Here is a 12868-nt window from a genome sequence, read left to right as displayed (position 1 = left end):
CTCAGTGTACGGGACACTGGGGGTCAAGCCAATGCGTGGGCATTATCCTTCCAAGTGTTTTGTATCTTTCTCTTGCCAGGTAAGGTCAGGGGTGCCGCCTTCTCTCGGGAGGTCCTGAGACATTGAGTGACTTGCTAAGGTCACACAGCAAGTTACCATGAAAACCCAGTTCACTGACACCCACCCAGGGCTTGGCTGAAGAACACACTGGCTCTAACCCAGTCCCTACTGAAGCTGCCTGGGAATTCCCAGAGCAAAGCAAATCTGGGAAGTGGGCCAGCAACTGCTCAGAGGTAACCAATCCACTTCCCTTTCGGGACAACTTCCCCAGAGCTGAGTCACCCAGGAACACCTCCTGGGTTCTCCATGTAGGGCGATCTCCAGTGCACGCTGAGCCCCCACACAGGGAAGCTGTGAGACTCACAGAGGCACTTTACCTCCTTCTTCCACTCTTGCCCATCCACTCAGATGCCAGGAGAACCTCCTATGAGCAGACTCAGGCCCAGCGCCACACGTGTGCCCAGGCAGGGACCTCTGCCTGTGGAGCTACCCCTACAGCCCTCTCTTATCCATCTTGATCACAAGACCCCGATCACATTGTGCTGCGAGGGTCTGCTCTGCCTCACTGGCCAGACTTGAGCATCTGAATACAGGGAACCCTGTCTTATCACGAATCAGGGCTCCGTGGACGCTGGGCGCGTAGATTCACAAATGAATGCACACACGCGCCCCCGGCGCGGTTCAGCACACTCTTGCATTTCTGAATGCAAAAACATGTGCACATATTTCTTTTTCCTGTCCTTCCTAACAACTTCCCTGGAGGTACCCTGCATCCCACAGCGTGGTGATGGAAATGAGGATCAGAAGTCAAATCACTGGCTTTAGTTCCCAGAGCTAGTTAGGGGAGAGAACTAACTATGATGCCAGGTTTTATTTTTTTCTAACACACAAACTCGATGCTGTAAATTTCCCTCTGGGTGCTGCTTTCTCTCTATCCTACACTTTTTGATCAACAGTGTCTTCATTTTCATTTACTTGGAAGTGTTTTTAAATTCCCTTTAGATTTCTTCTTTGATCCACAAGTGATTTGGAAACCTGTTGCTTAATCTCCAAGTACTTTTTGATTTCTAGTTAAATTCCACTGTAGCCTAAGAGCACACATGGTATGATTTCTGTCTTTCAAATTGGTTAAGGCACTTCTTACAACCCAGAAAGTGGCCTCTTTTCGTGAATGTTCCACATAAACTTGAGGAGGATGTGCACACTGCTCTCACTGAGTGAAGTGGTCCATAGATGTCAATCACATCGGGTGGATAAATGGTGGTGTGGAGCCCAACTATGTCCCTACTGACTTTCAGCCTTCTGGATCTGCCCACATCTGATACAGGGTGTTGGGGTTTCCAACTGTGAAAGTGGATTGATTTTTCTTTGCAGTTCATCAGTTTTGCCTTGAGAGATGTTCTGTTGTTGGTCACATGCACATTAAGGATTGTTGTGTCTTCTTGGAGAACTGACCTTTATCATTATAAACTATCCCTCTGTATCCCTTGGTCTGGAATAACATTCCTTGGTCTGAAATCTGCTCTGTCCAAAATTGATAGAGCTACTCCTGCTTTCTTTTGATTGGTGTTAGTGTGGTATACCTTTCTCCAGCCATTTACTTTTAAAAAATATATTTTTTAGTTGTAGTTGGACACAATACCTTTATTTTATTTGTTTATTTTTATGTGGCGCTGAGGGTGGAACCCAGGGCCTTGCACATGCGAGGCGAGCGCTCTACCACTGAGCCACAACCCCAGCCCCTCCAGCCATTTACTTTTAATGTATAGGCATGTTTATAATCAAAGTGGGTTTCTTGTAGACAACATACAGTTGGGCCTTGTTTCTTGATCCATTCTGACAATCTTTTAGTTGGTAATTTGGACCATTGACATTCAAAGTCATTAATGAAAGAGCTGGATTAACATCTACACTATCTGTAACTGTTTTCTATTTATTGTCCTTGTTTTTGGTCCAATTTTTGTCTTCCACTCCTTTTCTGCCTTTGTAATTTTAACTGAGCAGTTCATATGATTCCATCTTATCTTCTTTATTGGTATCAGCAATAAAATTTATTTATTTATTTATTTATTTTATTTTTTAGTTTTCACCCTAGAGCTTGCAATTTACAAGTAAGCCAAGTCCACTTTGAAACAACTATGCTGCTTCACAGGTATAAATAAAATAATCCTAGTTCCTCCTTGCCACCCCTTATTGCTGCCATTCATTTTGCTTATACATAAACACACATGCACCTACAGTCATGTATATTATTGCTGATATTATTTTGGATAAACTGTTAGATTTTTTTTAAAAGTAAAAAAAAATAAAAATTTTAATCTCACCTTCATTTATTCCTTCTCTGATGACTTTTCTTTCTTCTTGTAGATCTGAGTTTCCAACCTCTATCATTTTCCTCTCCCTAGAGAAATCCTAACATTTGCAAGTCATGTCTACTGGCAACAAATTCTCTCTCTCTCTCTCTCTCTCTCTCTCTCTCTCTCTCTCTCTCTCTCTCTCTCTCTCTCGTCTGAGCAAGTATTTCTTCTTTACTTTTGGAGGATGATTTCACAGGGTTCAGAATTCTCATTCGGTGTCCCCCCCAATCAGTGTAAATATTTCTTTCCACTTTCTTATTTATTGCATTGTTTCTGAGAAGTTAGTTTTAATCCTTATATATATATATTTTTTTTTCCTATATTGCTTCTTTCAGGATTTTTTCTTTATTTGATTTTCCACAGTTTGAAGATGATATGGCAAGGTCTGTTTGGGTTTTTTGGGGGGGATGGGGCATGGGGGATGTGTCCTGCTCAGCATTCTCTGAACTTCTAGGATCTGTGGTTTGGTGTCTGATATTAACTTGAGTGAATTCCCAGCCATTCAGTAGCTCCTCCGACCTTTCTCACTGTCGTCTCCTGGTATTCCCAGGTGTGTGTTATGACTGTCCTCAGGTCTTAAGTACGCTGTTGTAGTTTTTCGGTCTTGTTCTCTCTGCTTTTCAATGCAGGTGGCCTCTAATGTGACATTCTCAAACTCCGACTCTTTCCTCGCTGTGTCTAAACCTGCCCGAGACGTCCTTCGCCTGCCGGGCTGTTTTGACCCCCAGCATCTCCTTTTGGTTCTCTCTTAGAGCCTCATTTCTCCACTGATGCTGCCCATTTATTCTACAGTTGCCTGCTTCATCCACCAGAGCCCTGAGCATCTTAATCTTCCTTGTTTTAAATTCTAGTTCTGATAAGTCCTGCCTCTCTGCCATATTTGAGTGTATTCCAAGTCTTACTCTGTCTCTTCAAACTGTTGTGATTTTTTTCCTGATGGCTAACATGCTGCACTAGATAACAGGATAAAGGAACCGTGGACAGAAGAACTGTGGACAGACCTGCTCTGCTGTGGGGCGGGAGAGTCTGTGTCCCAGGAGTATCCATCCTTCAGTGAGCCTGTGCCCCTGGACGGTGAGCACCAAAGTGCTGCCCAGTGCCTTCCTCCTTTCTGTGGGCCAGCATGGCCAGGACGGGACCTTTCATCCTCAGGTCGGTTGCTCTCTGATAAAACAGGGAGGTCAGGCTCTACTGAAAAACTGTCTCTTTGAAGGAACGGAATGCTCGGATTCACTTAAAAACAGCTCCACAGCGAGGGCCCCCTGAGGACAGGTCCACCTCTCAGAGCCTCCTGTGACCTGGCACTGCTTGGATTCCAGAGCCAGTGTGTTGCTTGCTGGTTTCTGCTCTGGGAAGTGGTGACTCTGCATCTGCTCGTTGTCTGTCCCGTCCTGGGGGCAGTGGTCCCACCCTGTGATCCCAGCCCTGAGAAATCTAGAATTGTTGGTTTTTCTGCATGTTCAGATGTTTACTTCTTATTAGGAGAGAATGGCTAGTTTCAGCCTCATGTATGCCACACAGGGCCAAACCCAGGTTTTTCTACCCTGAGACTCATGCCACATGGGAAGAGGGAGGTTAGGGATGGAGGAGAGACAAGTAACTAGTGGGGGGATCACATGCTGGGGACATGGAGATCTGAGTCTTGCACAAGCTAAACGCATACTCCACCACTGAGCTCCACCCCCGTCCATACAAATGTTATCTGAGCACCTATTATGTGCCAGGCACTATGGAATATAGGTCCGCTTAATTATGACTCTGATTTGAAGTCCATTTCACAGGTGGGAAAGGCAAGGCTGAGACAGAGGACTGAGCATTAACTACCAACATCTTCCAACAGATGAAAACAAAGGAGTAGGATTCGAATTTGGGTCCACTGGGTACTGACATCTACCCTCTCAGTCCTTCCAGGCTGTCTCTGCACAGGAGTGAGGTGTCATTAACCAGCTGATCAAACACCCAGTGCTTGCTGCACGCCCACAACATGCTTCACTCTCCCTGGGCTGTGGGGGCCACAGGTGTTGTCAGACACAAACCCACCCAGAAACCTCCAGCCCACCCTGGGAAACACAGAACACACTGTGAAGGGCGAGGAAGCCCAGGCAGACAAACTGGCCTGTGAAAGGCACAGAGGCTGGAATGATGTCACACGCAGGGCCGGGGCTGGGGCTCAGCAGTAGAGGGCTTGCCTAACATGCGTGAGGCCCTGGTATCAATCCCCCACACCCCTTAAAAAACAAATAAAATAAAGGGACTGTGTCCATCTACAGCTAAAAATATATATATATATATTTTAAAAAATTATTCATCCAAAGGAGCGGGGAAAGAAAGCCCATGACTCCAGATGAGGGAGATTATTGCTCCTCCAAGGGCCCCCAGGGAGTGTGGGTGCATGGTGGGTGTGGGGAGGGTGCTGTCAGTCAGACTGAGGCTTACCCAGGACAGGTGCCCCCGCCCTGCCCGACATTCCCGCGCTTAACACGGGAACTCTCTTTCATTCCCGTGGAGAGGCACTCTCCCCTGGCCGGGGACACTACTGTTCTATGGTGTTAGTCTTTCACGTGTTGGTATAAACCTGTTTACCAAGTAGAGGATTTCCACAGTGCAGGTTTTCAGGGAGGGAATGGAGGGAGGGTGCGGAGGGAGCCTGAAAGGCAGGGGTGCCCAGATGCACATGTTGCTATGGTCTGAATATGGGCATCACCCCAACATGCATATGTGGGAACCTAAGCCCCAGTGCAATAGTGTCAGGAGGCAGGGTCTACTCATGAGGGCCACCCCCATGAACGGACTAGAGTCCTTATAAAACTGCTACGGGGCTGGGGTTGTGGCTCAGCAGTGGAGCGCTGCCTAGCATGCACGAGGCCCTGGGTTCCATCCTCTGCACCACATAAAAATAAATAAATAAATAAAGGTATTGTGTCTACAGACAACTAAAAAAATAAAAAGATCTATGCTTTGAATGTGTCCCCTCCCAGATTCAGGGGTTGAAACTTAATGACCAATGTGACATAATGAAAGGAGGGGTCTTTAGAGGTTGTCCGTCCATGGGCTCCTCCTTGTGCACTGAGGCGAGTTATTGGTTTATATTTGTGGCCTTGTGCACGCTGGGCCAGCACTCCACCTCTGAGCTCCAGCCCAGCCTCCGTCCCTTATAGAAGAGACTTCACGCAACCTTCAGGCCTCTTGTCTTTCTGCCTTCTCTTGCCTCTGAGGCTCTATGCTCTGGATCCTTCTCCATCTCTGTCCAAACCTCTCACTGTATCCAATTTTCTCAGTGCAAAACCAACTCAGGCACAGTCCCTGGGGTTGCATTTCCTGGAGATACTGCTGCAGCTGGGCCTTGCCATCTCTGCTTCAGGGTGCCCCCTAGTCTTAGCTCCCCAGCCTCTTTCCTGGGCAGCCACCAAGGCTGCCGCTCCTCCCCCGTCTTCCTCTGGCCTGGCCAGGTCACCGCCCCTTCCAGCTCCCACACAGAAGCCAAGCACTTCTGCAGTGTCGATCTCCTAGGGCCACTTCCTGCTCAAAATCTTTGTGTGGCTTTTTAGAACACTACGAACCAAATCCCTCACACCTTGGTGTGGTCCTCACGGTCCTTTGCTGCCCCCTTCCAGTCACCTGACCCAGCCGAGCTTCACCTTGTCCTGCGTGTCTTTCCCGCTCTGAGCTCCGAGGCAGACTGCGACCGCAACTTCCCCAACCTGGACCCTCTCTGCTCTTTCTCCTAATTATTTCTCAGCCTCCAAGGCTCCAGTGAGGCCTGGGTTGATTCCCCTCCGTCAACAGGAATCAGCTTCGATGCACACTGACGTTCTGGCTCTTGGGGCTGTCTGGTTGTACCCTTGGTGACAAGGGTGTGCCTGTCTCCCTGCTGGTCCAACCTCAGGGGCTCTGTCTTAGCCGGTGGCAAGTGTCTCCCCTCAGAAGCCATTCAGCACATATTGCAGTAGTTGCAAAGTCTTTGAAATGTTTACTAACACAGAGAAAACCTATGATCATATGCCCCAAACAGCCCAGGATTCAAAAACCAAGAAATTCACCAAAGTTGACAAAAAGTTCTTGGAGTTAAATTGTCCTGTCTTTTTTTTTCTTTTTTTTTAAGACAAACCCCAGGTTTGATGCTGAAGAGGACAGTAGAAAACAGAAACAAACTGTGGTTATTTTAGCCCAAACCTCCGTGGGTACTAACTTAAGTGAGAAGTACCGGCTCCTGGGAGGAGCCCTCCTGGGTCCAGGCACCAGGAAATGAAGGGTTGAGGTGTGAGCTGCTCCAGCCCCAGAGCAGACATGTCTGCTGGGCCTTGTTGAGTGTTGCCACGGGGGCCCTGAGGGCTCATCACGTGTGCTGATCACCGTGGGCACCGTGACAGCTGTTTCCCACAAGGGTCTTTACTGGACATGAGGCTGTTGCGTGCTTCCTGCTTGCTGGGCCACACCATCCCAAGCCCCCGGTGTGCTTACGGATGGGATCTCTCCTCCAGCCTCCAACGGGGGTGTTGGAGGTGTTCTCTCTTGACCGTTGGGGAAACTGAAGCAAGGGAGGTTGAGTAACTCCACTTGCCTGATGTCACAAGCATAAAACCTAGAACTGACAGCCTTTCTAATGTCATGCTCTCAAAAGAGGTCGTCAGAGACAAGAAAACAAGACCCCTCCATGATGCAGAGTACCACCTCCCCATGGAAATACCATGACGAGGCTGCCTTCTCCACACTCGTTCTCCTTGAATAACCTTGATCATTTCCCTCTTTTAATGGCCTTAGCCTATCTTGCTTCAAATACAGATTGAATCTCATTCTAGGATAAAGGGTCAGTTGGTGACACAGTCAAATCCTGGAGCACTGGGAGAAGTCAAAGAGTCGGGGCTCTGTCCTGCCCAGGTGTTCAGATCTCTGCTGCCCAGGAAGACTGACCTAGACTCTCTCCCTCCCTTGGTTTCAAAGGTGCCCCAGTGCAGTGGTGAGGATCACCAGTACACTCAGCACGAGCCTCACCACCACACTGGCTGGGGACACGGTGCCTCCCCAGCGACACGGGTATCTATCCACTAAACTGCACGCCTCTGAGTGGGAGATCGACGGAGCTAGACAGGCGGGCCTCTCTAAGCCAGGGTCAGCTGTGCAGGAGGGAGGAAGGAGCAGGTGACAGGGGCCAAGGCTCAGCTCCGGCTGAGCGCTGGGCGGCTCCCTGCAGTACAGGCCAGACCACACCGCCCGCGGCCTCATGGTTCCTCTTCCAGGGACAGGCAGATTGGTTTTCTTTTTGCTTTTCTCAGTCAACAGAAAATCAATATCCCATGATTGTCATTGTTGCCATCTTTTTTTTTTTAAGGGGGGGCTGTGTATTGGGGATTGAATTCCAAAGCACTCGAACACTGAGCCATGTTCCAGCCCTGTTTTGTATTTTATTTAGAGACAGGGTCTCGCTGAGTTGCTTAGCGCCTCACAGTGGCTGAGGCTGGCTTTGAACTTGCAATCCTCCTGCCTCAGCCTCCTGACCTACTGGGATTGTAGGCATGTGTTGTCACCATCTTTAAAGCCCATTAATGAAAAAGTAGGTCCAGGTCGAGCATCCCTAACCTAAAAATCCAAAATGCTCCAAATCCAAAACTTTTGGAATGATGACTTGATGCCATAGCCGGAAAATCCCACGCTTGGCCCCTTGGGATGTGTCACAGCCAAAACGCAGACAGACTGAAAACACGGAGTAGAATGATCTTTAGGCTATGTTCACAGGTGAATCGGAAACAAATAGCTTTGTATTTAGACTTGGATCCCATCCCCAAGACATCTCATTTCATATATGCAAATATTCCAAACCTTGCAAAAAAAAAAAAAAAAAGAAAGAAAAGAAAAGAAAAAAAGAAAGAAAAAGAAATCCAAAGCCTCAGACACTTCTGGTCCCAAGCCTTTTGGAGAAGGGATACTCAACATGTAGCGATTCTGACTAGGTGCTTCATTTCGGCCATCAAGGGCAGGGTTGCTAGCCAGCAGCTGGCCCAGCCCCTACCCATCCCAGAATCTTCTAGGCCTTCCTGTACAGCTCCTGCCCCGATCTCTCCTGCTGCTTCTCTGGCCCCTCCCCAAGCATGACTTTTCCAAAGAGTTGCCCCTGCCATTCACACGTGCACGGGAGGATTCCTCTGCTCGTCCGATAGGTCTGGCCGGGCCATGTGACCTGTTCTGGTGGAAAAGCTATTCTAGGAAGTGGTGCCTGTCCTCTGTGGGCTTCCAGAGCCATCCTGGGATGCTGTCTTCTGCCCCTCCCACTGCCCCGATGGGTGTTGCACCAGTGAGGAAATGTGCCCGAAAGACCCAGCAGCCACCCCAGTGAGGGACAGCACAAGAACATACATGTCAGCACAGTTGGACGGGATGCTACTTTATGCAAGGCCATGGGGTTTAGGGCCATCTGTCAGTCACCACAGCAACACTGGCCCAAGCCTACTGGCTCCGGGTTTTTCAAAGACACTCTTCACAAGACACTAGGGGACACTCTGAGCCCACAGAAGCACAGAAGTGGCCAAAACAGATGTTCCAAGAAAACAGAGTATTTTGATCACAGAGGTTGCTGGCCACTCACTTTCGGGGCAGCCCCTGTCTCCTCCCCTCGCCTCTGCTCTGGGTGGGGAACCCCAACACCAGCGCCAGTTCTAGGCCTGGGTCTTTCCCTCGCCCACTTCCTCCTCTGCCACCACAGCCACAGCGTCTAGAGTTCAAGGCATTCTGCACAGGCTCGCTCCTCCCAGGACCCTGTGGGGGGTCCCGTCGGCATCCCGGTGTCACAGCAAGGACACTGGGGCCTGGAGAGGAGGAGGCAGAGCTGGGATTCAATCAGGCTATGTGGCTTCGATGGCCCAGGCTACAGCCCAGGGCTCAGGAGGGCAGCGGGAGGAGGGAGCAGAGGGGGGACATGAACCAACAAAGCAAAGGACACCCCCGGTGCTGTTCTTGTGCCCTCGTCGGGTTTGCCCTGGTGGCCAGCCTGGGAAGATGCCGTGCAGGGACAGAGCGGAAAACAACACACGCCAGGTCCTGGACACCCGTGTGTCGGGGTGAACACCCAGGAGAAGGACGGGGAGAGTCAGGCTGCCTGGGGGGCTTCTGGCACTGTCTTCCCAGAAAAGTTGTGCACTGCATTTTTAAAAGTTTTAAAATGAAAAATGAGATTCTACTGCAAGCCCTGGGAGACAGACAGAAACCAAGGAGATTGGGTCTTACCTTATGGGAAGTAAGCTCTTCCCATCCCGAATGCCCTGGTTTGTCTCTGGGGTGACACGCAAAACTTCTTTACTCCACCAAACTTGAATGGGGCTCCTGGACCTTCTCTAGGCCCATCTGTGTACTTCCTTGGAAAATCCAGTTTTAGCCAGAACTCTGCTAGGTCAACTGAGCCAGCGCCTCCGCCCCCACTCACCAATAACCCTCAATATCTGAGCAGGCTCCTCACCCTTCACCATTCCTCGGGCGACAGCTTGAAGAATGGAGACTCCTGGTAGGTCAGGTTAGCCAGAATCAATCTTTGCCCTTCCTGACTTTGCATCCACTGACCCCTACCCTGTTCCTTGGTTATAAATGCCCACTTGCCCATGCTGAACTCAGAATTGGGCCAGTCCACTACTGAGGTCTCTTCTCCCCTGTTGCCATGGTTCTCAACAAAAGCTGTCACCACCCCTGTAACAGCCCAGCTCTGATTCTCCTTGGACAGGTTCCTCACTGAAAGTGAGACACTGAATCAGATCTGACGTCCTGGTTTCCAGGGAGCTTACTGCATCTGGGTTGGACAGACCCGGACCTGGACTGCTGGGTGGGCAGAGACGAGCAGAACTCCAGCCAGGCTGCGGGTCCAGCTCGATTCCCCTGGAGAGAGGCCTTCTGTCCCCTGCTCTTGAACAACTCTCTCTCACCAGGCTCCTGGAGTACAGCACCACGCCCCACTCTCAGCCACCTTTCCAATGTTGCTGCTGAAGTTCAAGGCCCCGGAGGTTCTTGGGTTCCAAAAGGACGGTAGGTACCTAACATTTGGAAGCCTCGTCCCAGAAAGCCTGGTTTCTCTCAGTAAGAGAGTGACTCCACCCTTCTGCAGTCACGGGGGGCTGTGTGTATACTTAGTCAGGAAAGACCATAACACCCCACACTTTCCCCCCTCCTGGACTCCACAGGAGGGACCGTCATTTAGGTCATCTACATAAATGAACTGCCTTTTCCCCAGCCCCACACTCCTATTCCCTGACCCAGGGAGCAGGATTCCAGCACTTCATCCAGGGTTCTTTTTCCTGGGGACCCCATGGTTGGACTACATTTTGGGATTCACGGTTGGACTACATTTCCCAAGCTCCTTTGCAGTTAGGTATAGTCATATGACTAAATTCTAGCCAATGAAATGCAGTCACAGGGCCTTGGTTGTAAGACCCTCCCACAAGCTTTTTCCCTTTCTAGCCTGACGGGGACCCTGGACCCAACCCTGAGAAACTTAAGCTGTCTGCCAAAGGTGACAGAGCCACTCAGCTAGGGTCCCTGAACGACAAGCACTCTTGCGTGTGTGACGGAAATGGGATCCCTCCAGGTCCACTTGTGACTCCACCTGACAGTCACCCTGTGCCCTTACCGCTTACTGTCTTCTCCCTCCATGTGAACCACATGCCGAGAGGCAAGGAGTTCTTGTTTCTGCTGTGTCCCCAGCAGGGAGCAGCGCCTCACCCCCATAACCAGGTGTCAAACGCGCTGAATGAGATGTGCCTTACCCATGCTGCGTGGCCTGGGTCTCTGTGGAAAGACCCTCCCCAACAGGAAAAGCGACCCACTTCTTTTGCTTTCTAGAAAATTAGACTTTAATTGAACTAATAAACCTTTGGGACCCAGCCCGAATCCTCCCTTGTCTTGGACACTGTAAAATTAATGTTTTCTCTTCTATCAAAGTTAAACCTGTAATGTAACACACAAACATGTTTACTATAACTTAAATTTTACAATGTATAATGGAACCATTTAAATTAGGAAACCTTGTGGAGAAGAATGTAGCCTTTTTTGTTTTTTTTGTATCAGAGATTGAACCCAGGGATGCTTAACCACTGAGCCATGTCCCCAGGCCTCTTTTGTATTTTATTTAGGAGACAGGGTCTCACTAAGTTGGTCAGGGCCTCGCTAAGCTGCTGAGGCTGGCTTTGAACTCAGGATCCTCCTGCCTCAGCCTCCTGAGCCACTGGGATTACAAGTGTGTGCCACCGTGTCCTGAGGAATGAAGTCATTTTGAAATTCCCTAACAGGTACCTAATCACCACTGTAGTCTGTTTCCTGTGCCCTCCTCAATTTTAATTAGCTAATCACATATATTGTAACCATGAACTCCTCCTATTGGAGCAAGGGGCAGTACTACACTAGGGACAAAAGCAGGTGGCCAGTCTGCACAGGTGTGCTCACTGGCCGGATTGGCTCTGGGGGCACCTTTCTGCAGAAGTACAGCCTTGCCTTGCCGACCTATTCCAAGCATGCCTTTGATTTCTTGACGCACCTCAGTCCTTCTAGCAGACACCCTCTCTGAGTCCTCCCCACAGTGATCTGCCCCTGCCACGGCCCTCCCAGGGGCCCCTTTGCAGTACCACCTGCCTCACCACACAGCAGGTGAGGGCTGTCCCTCCCACCCTGGGAAGTCCCCCCCTCAACCTAACCTGGGACCCCTGGGCTGGGACTCCCTCTTATTCCTCTTTGCATTTCTTTCTGTCCGTACAAATGTTTCTTGAGAAACAAGCGCTCGAGAATATTCAAGGGCCCTTCTTTGCAGTCAGTGGCTGATGAAGGGTAAAAAGGTCCCATTTCTGAGATGATGTAAACCAAACCAGAGCCTGGAATATTCCACGGGTTCTTTTTTTAAAAATATTTTTATTAGTTGTTGATGGGATTATTTATTATTTATTTATATGTGGTGCTGAGAAACGAGCCCAGTGCCTTACTTATACATGCTAGGCAAGTGCTCTACCACTGAGCCACCATCCCAGCCTCCACGGGTTCTTTTAATAAACATTTTTTGGAGTTTAATGCCTGGAGTGTGCGCACGTGACCCATAGATGAGGGGCAAGCCCTTTCAGGTAACTGAGCCAGAGGTCAAGAGGGGTCCAAAATGTTTTCTATCAGTACAAACCTACCCTGAACTGGACCCCCAACCAGCTCTCTGAGGAGGCCCACGCCTGCTTTGGGTTTTTGACTTTCAAAGGGCTTGCCCACTTGACCCTCGGGAAGTTCTGTGATCCAAGCAGGAAACGATTCTTATGTCCATTTAATAGAAGAGACCTCAGAGGCTTGGAGAGGTTAAAGAGCTGGTCCCAGAACATGGCTTGAGGGCATGTCCAGCTGATTCTGAGGGCCCAGGCAGTTTCTTTCCCGCCTTCCCCCCAGCCCCAGCATCCTGTGCTAAGTGAACCAGGGAGGCTTCTCTGTGGCCACGAGGAGCAAAGCCA

At 49.7% G+C, this 12868-nt stretch overlaps 1 protein-coding gene across 4 annotated transcripts in view; it reads right to left on the bottom strand.

Moving 5' to 3' along the window:
- Positions 1 to 12868, bottom strand: part of Rin3 (Ras and Rab interactor 3) — a 108977-nt gene that overhangs the window by 56629 nt on the left and 39480 nt on the right. The window lies entirely within an intron of this gene.

The sequence above is a fragment of the Ictidomys tridecemlineatus genome, chromosome 5 (assembly GCF_052094955.1).
Source record: "Ictidomys tridecemlineatus isolate mIctTri1 chromosome 5, mIctTri1.hap1, whole genome shotgun sequence".
In the NCBI taxonomy this organism is placed as follows: domain Eukaryota; kingdom Metazoa; phylum Chordata; class Mammalia; order Rodentia; family Sciuridae; genus Ictidomys; species Ictidomys tridecemlineatus.
The sequence above is the reverse complement of the archived record's forward strand: the minus strand, read 5'-3'. Positions and strand labels throughout refer to the sequence as shown.